The following is an 18,418-nucleotide window of genomic DNA, read 5'->3' as shown; positions in this document are numbered from 1 at the left end:
AGGTCTCTAGAGCTGATATATAACAATAATCTTGGTTAGTTGGTTTGGGGTTTACTATTGCTAATGTTAGTACTAAGCTAACATAGTACTAGATTAGTATGTTATTAGTGAGGTGAAATGTATGTTAGTAGTATGCTAATACATTTATGCTTTGCTATTGCAACTTCACATATAAGAATGAATAATACTACATTGAATAAGTATTATCATTGAAGTGATCCAAGATAGAAATTATTTAGGTGCGAGTGTGATAGGGTGGCATACACATCAAAACCTTAATCTTGCAACTCCTAGCACTTTGGTGGTTTAGAGTTTAAGAAAAAAATGCATGATTCTGCAAAGTCTCTCATGGAGAAGTTAGCCCAAATAATGAGACACACACGAACATACAAGTGGAGATGTATGAATTAGTTTCATTGCAATCAAGTCAATTTGTTGAAAGGTTCTACATAATGATATTGAACTATAAAATTTTAACTAATTGCTAACAAATGTACGCCATTCCATTGAAGCAAGTCAATTTGTTAAAAGTTTCTATATATTGACATTGAAATATAAAATCCCAGTGATAGTATTTAAATTTTTACTAGAACAAAACTCTTGACATTCCATTGACATTATTGATGTAGAGTAGTAACCAAACTTTGCCTATAAATTTCTAAAAGAAATATATTTCACACATTATGATACAACTGTGTTGTGATAGAGAGTAGATACGAGAGACTAAATGACTCCAATAGAGGACAAGTGCCTTCCTTGATTTGTGTAACAACTATAGCACCTTAAATTTGATGTTAGTATATTAAGATATATACATTAGGAGACAACATCAATAATTTAATAACCTCTTAGTCAACTTTTCTTTCAACAAGAATATGCACTATGCAATGTCCTAAATGTGTGAAAACAAAGAGGAACTGGTATCATTTATGCCATGATCACCCACAATCACACCACCTCCTTGGCCACGATATATATATATATATATATATATATATATATATATATATATATGAAATATCGTGAAGATAGGAGAGCGAGAAGGAAGATTCTATGATAGGGGTAGTGGTAATTTCACCTTCAATATATCACACACTCATCTAAAAACATGCTTCATGTTTTATTATTCATGGAAAATAGTTTTTGATGCCTATGTAAAAACCTTCAACATTGATAATATGTAGATTTTTTCTTAGATTTCCAACTCTTTTTTGTCACAATTATAACTAAGTTGATCTTAGAACTCAAAGTTAAAGACCTTATCTAAAAATTTCAAGTTCTTTAAAATCAAATTTAATAATTCAGTTGACATAACTTTGATTTTTAGTAAACACTACTTTGCTCCTATATATAACACTTTGGACTAACAACCATTAAGAAGAGCTATTGAAATCTTTCTTGTAGAATGCCTCCAATAAGATCTATTTTGTAGAGGAAGAATAATCAATAATCATTTGTCTTAGCATACACTTGTGATCCACACATCATTGTTAGGAACGTCACAAGTCTTTCACCTTACTACCAATGAGACACTGCTTGGTTTTACAGATCACTCACCATCTTGTGGTACCAACTACACACCTATGTATGAAAGAAAGAAAAAGAAAAGAAAGTCATACTGATGTCTAAGGGCCCAAATGACATATGATACTAAAATGATAAGTGCAATTGATGCATGGTATGTCGCTTCATGGATAAATCAAAGAAAACAAGAACTAGCATAGAGACTAAGGTGATGCCATCAAAGTATATAAGTGCTCATGACTCTTTCAAGAGGCAATGGACTTTGTCTATCATAGTAGGCAAGGAATTTGCATTGTAATGCCTCTCTATCTCCACTTCTTGCATCTAACATCTCTTACATAGCTTGTCCTCCCCTACCTCTATAGAAATATATCCATGTATCAACTTGAAGTTGGTGTGAGAAGGTTTGATTCTAACCAATGGTACTTGTCATCCTGAAGGATATATACTTATGCATGTATCCTAGTTGGATATTAAAGCCCTTAGCAAAAATATTGAGAAGCTGGTTCTTGAAGAAGGCCATCTTCATACCAAGTGGTGTTGCTAGTGATATCGATGTCCTCTCAATCTTTATCTTGGTGATGTCCATCTAGATAAGTCAATTGAACTCAACATAACTAAAATGCATCACACGTGCATCTATCTTGTATTGTAATGGTGGCAATGCACATAATTGCAACCCATGGTAATTAGGGAAAACTTGGACTCACTTCTAGTTGGCCCTCTCAGAAATATCAAATGAGCCTAGTTAGGAAAAACTTGGACTCACTTTTGGGCCCTCTTAGAAATATCAACTTAGCCTAGAGAGAAGTAATTCTTGAAGTTTTGGAAAATGTAAAATTAATTTTTTGTTATTAGCTCTATTTTTGGAATCTCTAGGTATATCTAAGGAATTTCTTGGTTTTTCTTTGGGTCATATTTTCCATGGGATGTTTGGGGGATGTGTTTTTTGGCGAGCTTGCTTAGGTGAACATTTTAGTTATGGGAGCAAAATGGCAAGTTTTTTGGTCAAATGACTAAAGCAACGCCAAGTCATGGGTTTTTATATTGGTATGATTGGTTCTTGGAGTTATCCAAGGTCTATCTCACCCATGGTATGTTGGATTATGGAGGCCATAAATCAAAACCACTTGTAAATGCAAATTTGTAAATACAAACAAGAACAATTCATACTAGAGCGATAACACATTTTGGTTGCAGACTTTACATGATATGTGCTGTTGTGCAAACATGGTTTGTGCATTATTGTCATAGAAACAACATTATTCCCATACATGAAATGAGACTATGAATTGATTGCAATGACACTATAACAATATAGAATGGTAAAACGTGAAAAATACCATTACATGAGAGAGGGAAATATAGGTCAACAATGTAAGGATACATTACGTTGCTAGTAGAGGAGATGTTGGAATGAGCATGTTGTTGTTTGCACAACTAGTGCTAGCCGATAATAAGGGTTGAAGTTGAGATGGCAAGTGTACAATTTGTTGATGTAGTCAGTACATATCCTTTTTTTCTCTTGTGAAAGAGTCTGTAGACTTCAAACCTATGTAAAACTAATGAAGTTGGGATCAAATCCTAGGAAATGTATAAATGCACTTTTATCAAGAGTAATATAGATCTAGAGAAGGGATGAGAGTTGTTTGGTAATGGGTTAACAATGTTGGGGTAGAATAATAGAGATCCGATGTATGATTGGTTGATAGAGTTACTCCATGACAATGCAAGTGGAGGAGGGAGGCCTAGGTTGACCAGGTCGGCAAGGTGGTGTAGGAGCATGTTTGCAAATCAAACTATTCTTTATGTCAACACTCAAAATAGCCCCTACGATGGGAGAGAAAAGATTTTGCTCGTCATGAAAGGCATTTCAAAAAACTTACCTTTCATATTAAATATTGGACATCTAGTAAAATATATGCATTGCTTGTTTAATGGCTATTAGTAACACAACTTGAGTTATTAACACTTTGATACTTGATTCCGATTGTAACTTTCTTTTTCTTATTTAGAATATATGCATTGCTTGTTTAATGGCTATTAATAATGCAACTTGAGTTATTAACACTTTGATACTTGATTCCGATTGCAACTTTCTTTTACTAATTTAGAGTATCCCTATGGAGAATATGTACATGGATCTATTCTTGTTAAAATTTATTGTTGATTGAAGTTGTCGACATCTTTAAGTTAAGTATAATAACACATTTTGTAAAATATACAATGTTTATCTATTTTTGGCATTAAAAACTAGATACATAAATCTTTTTTATAATTTTTAAGCAAGAATTATTAATTTTATTTTTGTTATAATTGTTAAGTGAGAATTGCTATTCTTATTATCAAGTTATCGATATCTTTCCATTTTTAAAGTGCTATGCTACTTACACATTGTAAAATTGCTATTCTATATTGGAAACTATCTTTCTAGATAGGCAATCTAGTAAAGTTTGATTTTTCCTATATTAGACTCTTTCTAGCTATGTGGAAATCTAACTAGCAAATTCTCTCTTTTTTTTTTTGGCTATAATATAGTAAGTGGTTTAGAGTTTCTTTTGAGCTACTTGCAATAATTGCATTTCTTTTTGGTGAGTGACAGTCACCTCTAGGAGGTGGAAAGTACCCAGGTCATGTGGACATAGATGGGAGCATCCTTCAGCGAACATAGCATTTCGTTGTCTGGATCCACTGTTGGTAGCCATTGTGAAATATGCACTAGTGCCTCAGACACCAATCAACCTTCAGCCATGCTACCTTCTGGCCGAGCTCGTTGTCACACAAAGCCTTTCAGGGTTTTCATGAAGCGCTCCAAGAAGAACATCCATCGCATATGGACAGGTCCAGCAATCTCCACTTCATCTACAAGATGCACAAGAAGGTGGATTTGTATCGTGAGCATGCTGATGGGCAGGTATTTCTCAAAGAGACAGACCGTCTCCACTACTCCCCGCCTCGCGGATTCAATAGAGGACGTCTTAATCTCCTTTTGTGAGATCCATTGCACCAAAGTTGACAACCTGTAAATGGTTCCGTGTATTTCTGGAGTAAGACATCCTGCGATCGCGATCGGTAGTACAAACTGCCACAAATGAGAAAGCACTATGAATTATGGCTACACTCCAAATAGCAAAATGCGCACGCCAATTACAATCCATTCGTACTACAAACCTGATATATCTTATGCCAGTCATGGGATTTTAGCCCTGATAATTGGTCGTCTTTAGAAAATGCAGATATGAGAAAACGCATCATACCCGTCGGAGTGCAGATAGACTCGACTACTTGCTTCACAATGCACTCTTCTTTAGTGGACAAAACCCAAGGAGCGCAAGGTAGCTACACGCGACCATTAGCACTCGACTGCAGCCAAAGCGCCTCTATCTTACCTACCTCCTTCAAATCCATTCGTGCCCCTATAGTGTCTCTCTTTCCTGTGATGTGGTCCCATAGCAAGCTGCCCATATTCTTGAAAATATTCATGGGATCCAACAAGTGGTTGACATGTAAGTGGGTCCAATATGGCAACTCGTAGAAAACTGAGAACCATCGCATTCCATTTGGATGTGATTCTGCGTGGACCATTTTCATCTTGTACCAGCTTGCGGCGTTTATACGTGTTGGAGGTCGTCCAAGAAAACCTTCCCTAAGTTCATGATCCTCTGGCAAGAAAGCAGCGTGTCCTTGATATACCATCTTCTTCATGGTTCGTGACCTTCGGGAGTCTAACTGCGGCTCGCACAATGGACATGTATGATAACCTGAGGTAACTAGACCTGTTCCAACACCACGACCTAGTGAATACTTGCTTGAACGAGATAAAATATAGATATTACCAACGAGAATGGAGGCCTATTCACCTGAGCACTCTTCGAATCGCGGAAAGTCATGCATCGTCCACATGAGAATGGCTCGAATATTGGTTGACCGCCGACCATCGCGCCTGCTCATATCTTGCACGGTGACCCCCTCCCCCAACAAAATCTTAAGCTAATCGACTAATGGACGAAGATACACGTCCATATTTTTGACTTTGTAGCGGCCGGGGACGAGTAAGCTAAGGATGAGATGTCCTTTCTTCGTAGAGAGCCATTGGAGGGATATTGTAGTTGACAAGGACTATAGGCCACACACTGTAAGAAGTTGAGCATAGACCGAATGGGTTCACGCCATCCATTGCAAGACCGAGCAAAAGATTTGGCTCTCGGGCAAAGCCTGGGAAGGTAGAGTCAATGTGGCTCCATGCACGTGAATCTGCTGATATTCGTTGAACTCCATCCGTGGACCTATTTTGCGCATGCCACGTTGTCAAGCTCGCCATGTCGGACGTACGAAACATGTGGTTTATGCCGGGGATAAGCGGAAAGTGTTTGAGAACTTTTTGAGGGATGGTTTGCCCTTGCAAGTCCTGTCGATACCTATGAGCACCACACTTTGGACATGTCTTTATAGTCTCATATTCTCCTCGAAACAGTATGCAATCGTTGATACATGCATGGATGTTGTTGTAGTCCATGCCAAGCTTTCGTAAAACATGTCGTGCATCATCACGAGACTCAGGCATGGTATTTTTAGGTGGTAATATATGATATTTCAATAACCTGAAAAAAATCATAAACACCTTGAAAAAGCACAAATGTTTTTAATAATAGTGCCGAAAAAAAAATCAACGAAGTGTATGTACAAGGTACCTGAACAACTCGGTCACACTCGTATTGCTCCACCCGTATTTTGCTTGTACACCCATGGGAATCAATGCATCGATCATTGCCTCCATCTCAGGCTCCAAGATTGTAGGTAGGTCTGGAAGGTTGTGTGTCTCCTCTGGCATTGACGGTATAGATTGGCCTTGCAAATGGTGGATTGGCTCATGCACTCCATCCATCGCACGCCCACAAACTCTTCTAATTGGCCGCAAAGGGTGCACTCCTCCTTGGGACGAGACATCACCTCCCTGGATAGGAAATTTGCCAGCGAGACCCAATCTTATTGTATATGGTATTCAATTAGCTTGCAAGTACAATGCATGATTGATATTAACTTTTCTTACCGTTTGCTGAAAATCTGCAATCAGGATTAATGATCTCAGATTGAAACTCGCCAAATCGTCGTACGTGTTCTATAGACAATCGGCGTTTTCGTCTAATTGCCAGCTTGCATTGAGAGCAAGGACATGGGACATGCTAATTAAGATACGTTTCGCGATCTTGAACAACAGGACCTTCATCGTTTTCCATTTTGTCTACATTACAACAAACAATTTGTTTTTGTTATCATTCTTTTTTTTCCTTAAATTGTTATCCTCTCATTCCATCTCTTTTTCTACGACTACGACTACGACCACGACCACGACCACGACCACGACCACGACCACGACCACAACCATGACTATGACTACGACTATGACTACGACGATGACTACGACCATGACTACGATTATGACTACGACCATGGCCACGACCACAACCACGACCACAACTACGACTATGACTATGACGACCACAACCACGACTACGATGACCATGACCATGACTACGACCATGACCATGACCACGACCACGACCACCACGACCACGGCTACGAATACGACTACGACTACGACCACGACCATGACCACGACCACGACCACGACTATGACGACCACGACCATGACTATGACCACGACCACAACCACGACCATGGCTACGACTACGACTACGACCACCACCACCACCACCACAACCACAACCACCACCACCACCACCACTACAACTACGACGACGACTACGACCACAACTACAACTACGACTACGACCACGATAATGACCACAACCACGACTACGACTACGATGACCACAACCATGACCCACGACCACGACCACGACTACGACGATCACGACCACGACTACGATCATGACCATGACCACGACCACGACCACGACTACGAATACGACTATGACCATGACCACGACTACGACCATGACTACGACTACAACTACGACTACGACGACCACGACCACGACCACGACCACGACCACGACTACGACTACGACCACGACCACGGCCATGACCATGACGACGACCATGACTATGGGTAGGTTGCACTCACTAAGAATAGGATTGGCAATTCACCTCATCTTCTCTCCAGCATCAATAGAATTCTCCTTTACCATTTACAACTCACCCATCTTCTCTCCACACTATTGCACACTACAATCTCTATAAGGGCATGAGATTGGGATCTCCACAGATACCAAAGCATGATCTCTAGCTTAAGGAAGAAAGAGGGTTAATGATAAAAGAGTGTCCTTCCTTGTAAGTGATTTTATATTATATTTATTAATTAAAATTGATAGTTGAAGATGAGTTTCCTAAGAGATCTTGTGGTGATGCTGTTTTAGTTTTGCGAAGTATATATATGAATGATGCTGTTTTAGTTTTCTGTATTTTTCTTTTTAAGAAGAGATTGATTTTTATGGAATATCCAAAGTTATTTTTGGGATTATGTTATGAAAAATGAATGTTTTTCATACTGATAGGCTGATTGCCTTCGTTGTATATTTGCGTGGTGGAGGCTCGGACAAGCCCCATGTATGAGAGGTCTCTTTGCAAGAAGAACATTATGCTAGGAGGCACAAGTATGCTAAGGCTCTTTAGCCATATATTCCTTAGGTTTGTTGAGGATCGGCCTAATCACTATGAGCCTAGGATGAGCTTATTGTAAGGTCCTATTTACTTTTCTCTCTTTCTCTCCCTCTCTCATTTCCTCTCCCTCCCTCACCCTGACCCTCTCTTTCTCTCTTTCCCTATTAGGTTTAATGATTTTTCTCTCTTTTTCTCTCTCCTCTCTCTCTCTCTCATATTTCTTTTTCTCTCTCCTCTCCATCTCTCATTTTCCTTTCTCTCTTTCTCTCCCTCTCTCATTTCCTCTCCCTCCCTCACCCTCACCCTCTCTTTCTCTCTTTCTCTATTAGGTTTAATGATTTTTTTCTCTTTTTCTCTCTCCTCTCCCTCTCTCATTTCCCTTTCTCTCTTTCTCTCCCTCTCTCATTTCCTCTCCCTCCCTCACCTTGACCCTCTCTTTCTCTCTTTCCCTATTAGGTTTAATGATTTTTCTCTCTTTTTCTCTCTCCTCTCTCTCTCTCTCATTTTTTTCTCTCTCCTCTCCCTCTCACATTTACCTTTCTCTCTTCCTCTCCCTCTCTCATTTCCTCTCCCTCCCTCACCTTGTCCCTCTCTTTCTCTCTTTCTCTATTAGCTTTAATGATTTTTTTCTCTTTTTCTCTCTCCTCTCCCTCTCTCATTTCCCTTTCTCTCTCCTCTCCCTCTCTCATTTCCCTTTCTCTCTTTCTCTCCCTCTCTCATTTCCTCTCCCTCCCTCACCCTGACCCTCACTTTCTCTGTTTTTTCATTAGGTTTAATGATCTTTCTCTCTTTTTCTCTCTCTCCTCGCTCTCTCTCTCTCTCATTTCTTTTTCTCTCTTCTCTCCCTCTCTCATTTCCTTTTCTTTCTTCCTCTTCCTCTCTCATTTCCTCTCCCTCCCTTGCCCTCACCCTCACCCACACCCTCTCTTTCTCTCTTTTCCTATTATGTTTAACATCTTATCTATTTTTCTCTCTCCTCTCATTCTCTCTTTTGTTTCTCTCTCCTCTCCCTCTCTCATTTTCTTTTGCTCTCTTCCTCTACTTCTCTCATTTCTTCTCCCTCCCTCTCCCTCTCTCATTTCCCTATTATGTTTTCGTCTCCCTCTCCCTCTCCCTCTCCCTCTCTCATTTTCCTATTATGTTTAATGTCTCCCTCCCTCTCTCTCTCCCTCTCCCTCTCCCTCCCGCTTCCTTTCCCATTTCCTCCCCCTCTCTTTCTCTCTCCCTCCCTCTTCCTTTCCCATTTCCTCCCCCTCTCCCTCTCCCTCTCCCTCTTTCTCTCTCTCTTCCTCCCTCTCCCTCTCTCATTTCCTCCCCCTCCCTCTCCCATTTCCTCCCTCTCCCTCTCTTTAATTTTCATCTCTTTCTATCTCTCTCTCCCTCCCTCTCCCTCTCCCTCTCCTTCTCTCTCATTTCCTCTCCCTCTCTCATTATACAAAAATTATACAAAAATAAATAAAAAAGAGAGAGAATACACTCTCCCTCCCTCTCGTTCTCTCATTTCATTCCCCTCCCTCTTCCATTTCCTCCCTCTCCTTCTCCCTCTCCCTCTCTTTCTCTCTCTCTCTCCCTCCCTCCCCCTCCCTCTCCCATTTCCTCCCTCTCCCTCTCTTTCTCTCTCATTTCTTCTCCCTCTCTCAATATATATACACAAATTATATTAAAAAAAGTAAAAGAGAGAGAAAATGCACTCTCCCTCCCTCTCCCTCTCTCATTTCCTGCCCCTCCCTCTCCCTCTCCCTCTCCCTCTCTTTCTCTCTCATTTCCTCTCCCTCTCTCAATATACACAAATTAAACCCTAAACAAGTAAAAGAGAGAGAGAATGGACTCACCGTAAAGATTTGGCAAGGGTTTGGTGGCTCCTCTTCGCGACGGCGGCTCCTGCTCTCCTTCGCGAACAGCGGCGGCGGCGGCAAGCCTTCTTCCTCTCAAACGCGCTCGGGTTTCGACCCTCTTTTTTTTCCCTGTGGGGCGTCGCTATTTGCGTTGCAAATGCGACGCTAATAGCGACGCAAATAGCGACGTCGCTATTCCTGCATCGCTACCCGCCGTCGCTATACCTGTGTTTCCTTGTAGTGTAAAAAGTTAGGCTTATACTACATTAAAGGTTAGTGTTAGGGCTAGGCTCATAGTAAGATAGAGCTTAAGCTTAGGCTTAGCTTTAGATTGGATTAGTGATATAGGCAAGGTATATGCATAGGCTCCTCATATAGACAAACTGATAGAGGCTATAGAATGGCCAGACATAGGTATGTCTAAGATACACAAGGGGTAGGCATAGGGTACACATATGGCAAGTTAGGAAAATACTAGGCATACTATAAGCCAATCCTATGTGTATACATAGTCTGAGCATATTCTAGGAAGAGTTTAGACCTAAGGTAAGCATATGCTAGGAGACAAAACCTAACACAACCCTATCCTATTCTATGCTGACCTTGTGCCTAGAAAAATGCTTGATATAAGTTGTATTCTAATGCATAGCATAGAATGTTCTTACTTTATATCGAGCCAATGCCTAACCTAGCATGTGCTTATCCTATGCCTAATGTTCTTACTATATAGTAAGTGGTCTAGAGTTTGTTTTGTAGTACAAGTAGCTCACTGCTAGCGGCACGAACGTGGCCAGCCTCGTCTGCATGCATGGTGCTTGAAGTTCAAGGACGTCTCACGAAGCCAACTGGCATTAAGTCAGCAAAGATGGCCTCCAGGCCATTTTTCTTGATGATGATCAGTTGCTCATGATATGAGTGCCGTTGACGAATGTGGCTACATATTGCTTCACATGCATGCCCAAGGTCGACGCCCCATCTTAATGCTCAAAGTCTGTATCGTATGCCACCACTTCCTATCATCCGATATCTCAACGTACTCTCAACTTCTTCCTATAGCAAGCCCCTGATGTAAGCTTCTTCTTGGTTTTTCTGTTCTTCTACTTTACAACACAACATCACATGTGTGTAGGCCACTCTCTCACACTCTAAGGTGCTCCTACACAAGCCTGTGTCCTCTCGCCTTAGGGTTAACCACATGTGTGTGTGTGGGGAATAAGTGGGCCAACAACGTGCTCAAAAGTTAGGTAGGGCCGGTCCACTCGCTCTCTCTCTCTCTCTCGTGACATGATGGCTGTATTCTTCACCTTTTTCCTCTTTTACCCCATGATGGCAGCTATCTACAGATTAAGGTTGTGATGGTGGCATGTTTGAAGGAGCAGGGCAGCCTATTGGGCAGTGGAGGAAGAGCCCCGCACACTTATAGAGTTTGGAAAGTTACTTGAGGAGGGAAGAGAAGGATTTGATGTTTGATGTAGAAGAAGAGGTCATTGAGGAGGAGGAGCTCTTGGTCCATCGAGGGGCAGTTATGGCAAGCGGCTACTGGGGAGACTCGATAAGTAGGTCCTCAACAGGAGTGGCATACAACACTATGTGTATGTGGAGTATATTGTCAAGTGCAGCGTGGTGAGCAGCATCACATGCAATGATTCAAGAAAGCCACTACAGATACAGTGGTTGTACTCATCATGGAGCTAGCCATTAGTTGAAGCTTGAATTCTCTTATTGGTTAGAGTGGAGGATGGGTCTACTTTCAAAATGTATAACAAGATACAATCATACAAATAGTAAGAGGATAGGAACATTCTTAAATCTAGAAAAGCAAATCAACACCAAGAGATGATTAGAGAATAGCTCACTTAGCAAGATGTGCCCTCTTCTTTATGCCATCACATTGTAACTTTAGATATTGAAAACCCCTAAAGACTTTGTTACATTTCCAAATTCCTAATGGTGTTTTGAAGCCTCACTTGATCCCTCTATTTCTCAAGCATTGAGACAATCTCAATGTTTCTTACTTTTGCCCATATTGCTCCATGCCATTGCTTCAAATAGTTATTCTCTTTATCAAGAAAATTTATTTCTAGCTTGTATAAATTATTAACTCTATCTAGACCTAAGAGGCCCATCTCCAACAAAGTTCATTGAGAATATTACATCCTTAAATGGTCGTGTATATTTTTGTAGAGATCTGTCATTTATAATATCCCACTAGTCTATTGATCTATATCCCTCTTCCCTTGCCAATTTATAGTGGGATTATTTTCTTACTTAAGAGTGAATCTGCATTTAAGCTCAATTTGGAGGTGATATGCACCTCTTGGTCCTTCCAAAACATGAAAATGTGTCCAAAAATAGCTCACATCTTTGTCATTTTGGCCCAACATTTGCTAGAGAAGTGTCCAATTAATCAATATGAATTTAGATATGAACCATCCAATTTTGAGTATTCATTTTATTGAACAAATTAAATAAATATGAGTAAAAGTGATTGATAACTTAAAGAGCTTTGTGCTACTTTGTAAATTTTTTTCAGTTCTAGCTCATCAATATTCCAAGAGGGTTGATCATTCCCATTTTTGGGCTCAAAATGATTTTATAACTCCCCAAATGTGGGTGAAAGTTTTTAGCAAGATTGCTTGAGCGAGATTCTTTAGGATATCCTTATTCTAGGTGAGCTTTTACACCAATGTTTACATCAATGAGATCATGGTTTATTACACATCATCACATGATTATAACAAGTGGGTATCTCAAAAGGTATTGGGCACAGAAAAACTAAACCTAAACAAAGACATGACTTATACAAGAGTAGTTACATGAGAGAACATAAACATATCGGTTCATTAGAAATTTCCAGTACAAGTCTATAATGCAGAGCACCTTGAATCTATTATGAAGAGCCAAAAAATGTGGAGTGTTGAATAGAGCATCACATTGTGAAGAGCCAAGAGGAGTAGAGGATTAAATGGAGCATTGCATCATGAAGAGCCAAGTGAAGCTTTGCATCGATTGGGATCAATATGCATTCTATCCATCCCTATTTAAGAAACATCTCCCAACATTGACTCAACCATTGGCTAGTGATCTATATGCCTTCAGAGGTGAGCCATATAGAATAACACTTGGATCACATCATAGTCACTGTGCTCAAATAGTCATAGCCCACCATGACATGCTTTGCATGAAAATTTGCAAACACACACACACACAGAGTATACACATGATAATGGGTTACTATTTAAAAGATCGTGTGTATATTGTACTAGAGTAGCATATAGATCAAAATGCTATTAATGTAACACTTTGTTTTTTTGAGGAACAATAATTAAGGAGACACACATGTGGGCACAAGGCACTGGCACATGAAGGCACACACCCTTTGCCATGGCTTGAGTTTTTATCATAGGAAACTCCTCTACAAACATACATAAACTTGTTTAAACCCACATACCCTATGAAAAATAGACTAATACATGTTGTAAATAATAGCATAGCCTTCAACCTTTGACATGATATCTCTATTAATGTGATCATGCACATGAAGAAGTTGTGGATGACCAGCGAAACTATCACATACAATCTGTGTGTGTGTGTGTGTGTGTGTGCACCACCTTTGAATTGGCAAAACGTTAGCATCTTTGAATGGACAAATTATGGCAAGAGATTTAGATGTGTTGATTAAGTGACCAAGATAAGGGAAGTAGCACAGATTTATGTTGTCAAAGCAACAATTTGTGCTTGATATCATGAACTTTCGTCACTTTGAGAGATTCATGCATAAGTAGCTTAAGCATATTTTAAGTTGAGAGCAGTGGAGGTATAATGAATTATTAGATTAAAATAGACATAAAGCTTCAATTTTATATTGTAAAAGCAACAAAATTATACTCGATATCATTCGCTCTTGAACTCATTTAGATAGGTTATTGCATAAGTAGTTGGATGACATTTGTAGTTGAGTAGGGATCCATAGATGGACTATGACAATTGACATAAAATATTAAGCATAAACCTTCAAAACTTAGATCGTTATGGAGCAATTGTAGCATTGAAGAATTTTGAAATACATCTCTTGAGTTCAGTCACACCACATGTCCACCACCGCCCCGCCCCCAGCCTGTTTAGGAGGGAGAAGCCGAGGGGCTGCTTGCCCCACCATGTACATGGAGAGCCTAGCACAGAATTAGCCAATCTCTGCATCGCCATCATCATCTTCAAGCTTGCCATCAGAATATTTCTAGCACACTCTGTTGTAGGTGGTCAGTCCACCGTCCCCAAACCCACCTCCAACTTGCCATCAGAGCATCCTCAAAGTTGCTTGCCTCACTCGCCATCCTTACCCTCCTTGCCCCGCCGTCCATGTCCCCATTACACTAAATAAACCTCTCTTCCTCATCCACAATTGGAACTTTGCACTCGCCGCAAGCTCTTCAAAGTCACCAACACCACCACTTCCTCCATCATTGGCCTTCTTCGTCGAGTTTGCACAGCTCTGAGGAGAAATATCTACCCTTTATGAAGAAGAAGAAAATAGTGGCCAAGCCTATACATAGTCTTGTATATGGTCAATTGCCATGCCATCACCATGATCAGGATAAGCCAGGTTGTCATCACCAACATTACAGCCATTCCTACAAAAGGTACATCTAGGTTTGTTAGTCTAAATCTGCTAGCTCTGCAACAATCCAAAGGAAACACATGTAATATATGTACCATAAGTGTTTCCAAGTGCTGTGGTAGTTTTGAAACCCTATGATCATGATGTAAAGAATCATCAAAGTCCAATTAACTTCAGGGATCAATGGAGAAGATGGTTGAGACCATTGCTTGGCTTGCTATAATGGCAGCCACTAGCACTGCCACAACAAACATAAGTCGATGTAAGGGGGATGGTATGGACTTGCTAAAGTTCTAACCAACACCTTGTGGAAATTGCATCAAATATGCTACTTGGCCCATGCAAGTAGCAAGCATTGAAGAATGAACCAATGCTATGAATGCTACCTGCAAGAGATCAGGCAAGTTAGATTATTTCAACAATGATGACAATTTTGTGATTAATATCGTGTATGGATTCAAAATATTTTTGTCTATAGACTATTGACACCAATATGAATGCATATTTATAAAGGGCATTGTGAGGTGTGCCAGATCAACAAACATGGCCTCAGTGCCTGCAGTTTCAAACATTAACATTGAATTAGAAATACAACCTCTACTGAGTTAAATAATGTTCAACACATGTGATTGAAATATACCAAAAAATCCATTTGAGTCAATCAAAGCTCTATTATAAAACATACAAAAAGGGGCTCTAAGATCCAACTCAATGTCTATAATGTATTTGCATATTCATGGAGGATCACACTTTGGGAGACTAAATACACTCTAAATGCATTTCAAAGAGGATCATACTTTGTGAAGGTAGGGTCAGTAGTAAACTTATGGATGGAGAGAGAAGAGAGGGGGGGTGGTAAGGGAGGGAGGGAGAGGGAGAGGGAGAGGTAGAGAGATTTGGTGGTGCTCCTAAGACTTTACTAATATACCTTGGAAAACATAGCAACTACACTATTCTTGTACCATAGAGAAGAGATACACTTTGGTTTTCAACAGGCTGAGGTAACTTACAAAAGAGGAGAATGAGGGCTTCATTAAAGAGAATTGACTTGATCCACATGATATCTAAGAATTATCGGATGAGATATGTACATCAAGTTGAGGGTATAAAACTATTAATCAATTTCTACCAGCAAATAGGAAGGAAGCCAGGATGCATAGATCAATATCATCAGATCTAACATCATTCAGATCTAACATCATTTGAAAGAATGGGACATCGATTCAATGAATAATTTCTACAATTGTCAGCAAACCCATCTCATATTGGAAACCAATCTTCTACATCAATGAGAGGTATGATCTACTAAATAAAATTATATTTTTCACATCTTAGAAGCCTTGCAATTTGATTGTGTTTAGCTATTTGAACTTATATAAAAAAGAATATGATGGTGTCCTAAAATTTTTGCTAAATCTTGATGAATGTCAAATTGTAAAGGAGAGAAATGTAGAATGGATTACTACCACCTCAATGAATATGACACTTAATCCATCTATTAGGAAAAGAATCCAAAATATGATAGTGTTTGAACTAAAAATAATTTATTTTTATTGAGATGCTTTGAGATAAATTCTATTTATTATAAATTTTCATGTACAAAAGCTTTAAGTAGTATCAAAGCAGGAAAGTTACATGCTTATGGTATATGTGTTATGTAGGTTTCATCAATGAATTTTGACACCATATCACACATGCTAGATCACTGAGCAAATAAATGGAATCTTGGAGGTGGAACATTTTGGTCAATATAAAGTAAAGTATCATTTATTAGGCAATCTAAAGACTTTGAAATGTATATTCAATGTTTGAAAGGGTGTCCAATCTTACTTAACAAAATGTTAAGGCAAACACAATACCACAAAGAGCTTGTTTTGCATGACATGAATGTGAAGATTAAATAACATGAGAAAAGTTCCAAGGATGTTTGGGAGCTACCTATGAACCCTTTCATTAGAGATGTGAGATGTGAAAGAAATAAGGTTTTAAATCCCTCATCATCAAAGGATACAATCCGTGTAGAGTATTAAGTTCATAACATAGTAATCACATAGAAAATGGTAAAACGTGATGATGTTAGGCTAATTTGTGGGACTATTATCTCTAATGTTCAAGTAAACCGACTTGAAAATGTGGACTACGCAATGTCCATCAAGCCTTCCAAACATGACTCGATGATCTCAAAAGGTCAATGGTTACTACCTAGAGAAATCAACATAATCCATTATACAAAAGTTATCTAGTTCAACTTAACTAGTTTAATCATGGGTTTACAAATGATTCAATAATCAACATTTATTTTTTCATTGTAATCACATTACATAAAATCATATCCCTTTGTTTGCAAATGACAGTTTATCAATTTGGTTAATCTAAAGGATGGAGAAAACACAATTTCAAGCTCATTCTAATTATTTCAGCCATACAAGATAGAAGCTAACATCTAGAAGATTTACATCAATGGGCATATAGAAAGATTGTCCATACAGCCTACAGAAAAGGAGTGTCAAGAGCATTTAAAATTAACCAAGCAATGGAGCACTTAAAGAGACATAAAAGAATAGAATATTAGCACAAATCTAATGTAACCATTAAACATGCTCTATGGACACAAATGAAACAAAGACAAGGGAAGAATTGGATATGCAAAACCAATAATACTTTTTTGGAAATGAGTATAAAATATAAATAGTTACATCATAAATGTTGAAAGTATCATAAGAAAATGAAATGCTCATCAATTGATACATTCTTTGAAGATGACTTAATGTGTCTTTGTTGCACTCCATGAGTTCAATCATGGGATTATTGGACACACCCTTATTATTTCACATTTTGATACATGAAGCATGTGTCTATCTCTCACCTAGACTACTCGCACACTCACATGAATCTAAATGGCTAAACGCAATATAGTAAGCACACCTACCAATACTCACCATGTTGTAATCATTCGTATCGACAAGCTATGCTTTACAATCCATGTTGTCATCCATGCTCTTGAGAGGAATTGATGCCACAAACAAGTAGAGATGAAGAAGAGCTTCACATTGCATGCTCCTCACTTCTTAACAAACTCAACAACATGCACTCTAGCTCAAGCACTCAACTCATCAAGAAGAGACAAAGATGAAGAGGAAAGAAGAGAATGAAACTAGCTTCATTATCCACAAGTCCCTCACTCCACACATACTCCCTCTCACTCCTCCTTCACTCTCATGCACTAGGATAATAGAGTAGCAAGAGAGATAGAAAGCAAAGTTAGCACACACATAAATAGCTTGTTCTATTCTTTTTCATCCTTTATATATATGATTTTCTAGGTTAGGGTTTTCGCTTTCTCTTTAGGATTCCAACCACTTTTGTAGTCACATGACCAGTCATCCCTTATTGCATGTTTTTTTCTAAGTTGAAAGTAGAATAGAACTTCCTCATTTTTGCCTTGTGAATCTACTGCTAAGAATACAAACTGCATGGAATAAAACCCAAATCTTAGATCTACAAAAAAAAATAATGCAAGTAATACAACTACTTTGTGATTTACAAAATAATAGTTCCATGGCTTTTTGCACATTATGGATGATGATGTTTGGATTCTCGTAGCACAATGCAAAAAATATAATCCATTTCTTTTGTGTTTTTGTGTGATTTATCAATTGTTAATTTTATACCTTGCTTCTCATGGCTAATATTATCTCCTCTCAAACAAGTGTTAGTCCCATGGCACATCATCATTATTGGTAGCATGCTCTAGCTTGCATTGAAGATGTAGATGCTAGGATGTCCATGTGTTATCCTTGGAGCAGTTCTTTTGGTT

The sequence above is a fragment of the Lygodium microphyllum genome, chromosome 25, assembly GCF_053477565.2.
Source record: "Lygodium microphyllum isolate KBCC chromosome 25, Lygodium_microphyllum_v1.1.10, whole genome shotgun sequence".
Taxonomy (NCBI): Eukaryota; Viridiplantae; Streptophyta; class Polypodiopsida; order Schizaeales; family Lygodiaceae; genus Lygodium; species Lygodium microphyllum.
The sequence above is the reverse complement of the archived record's forward strand: the minus strand, read 5'-3'. Positions refer to the sequence as shown.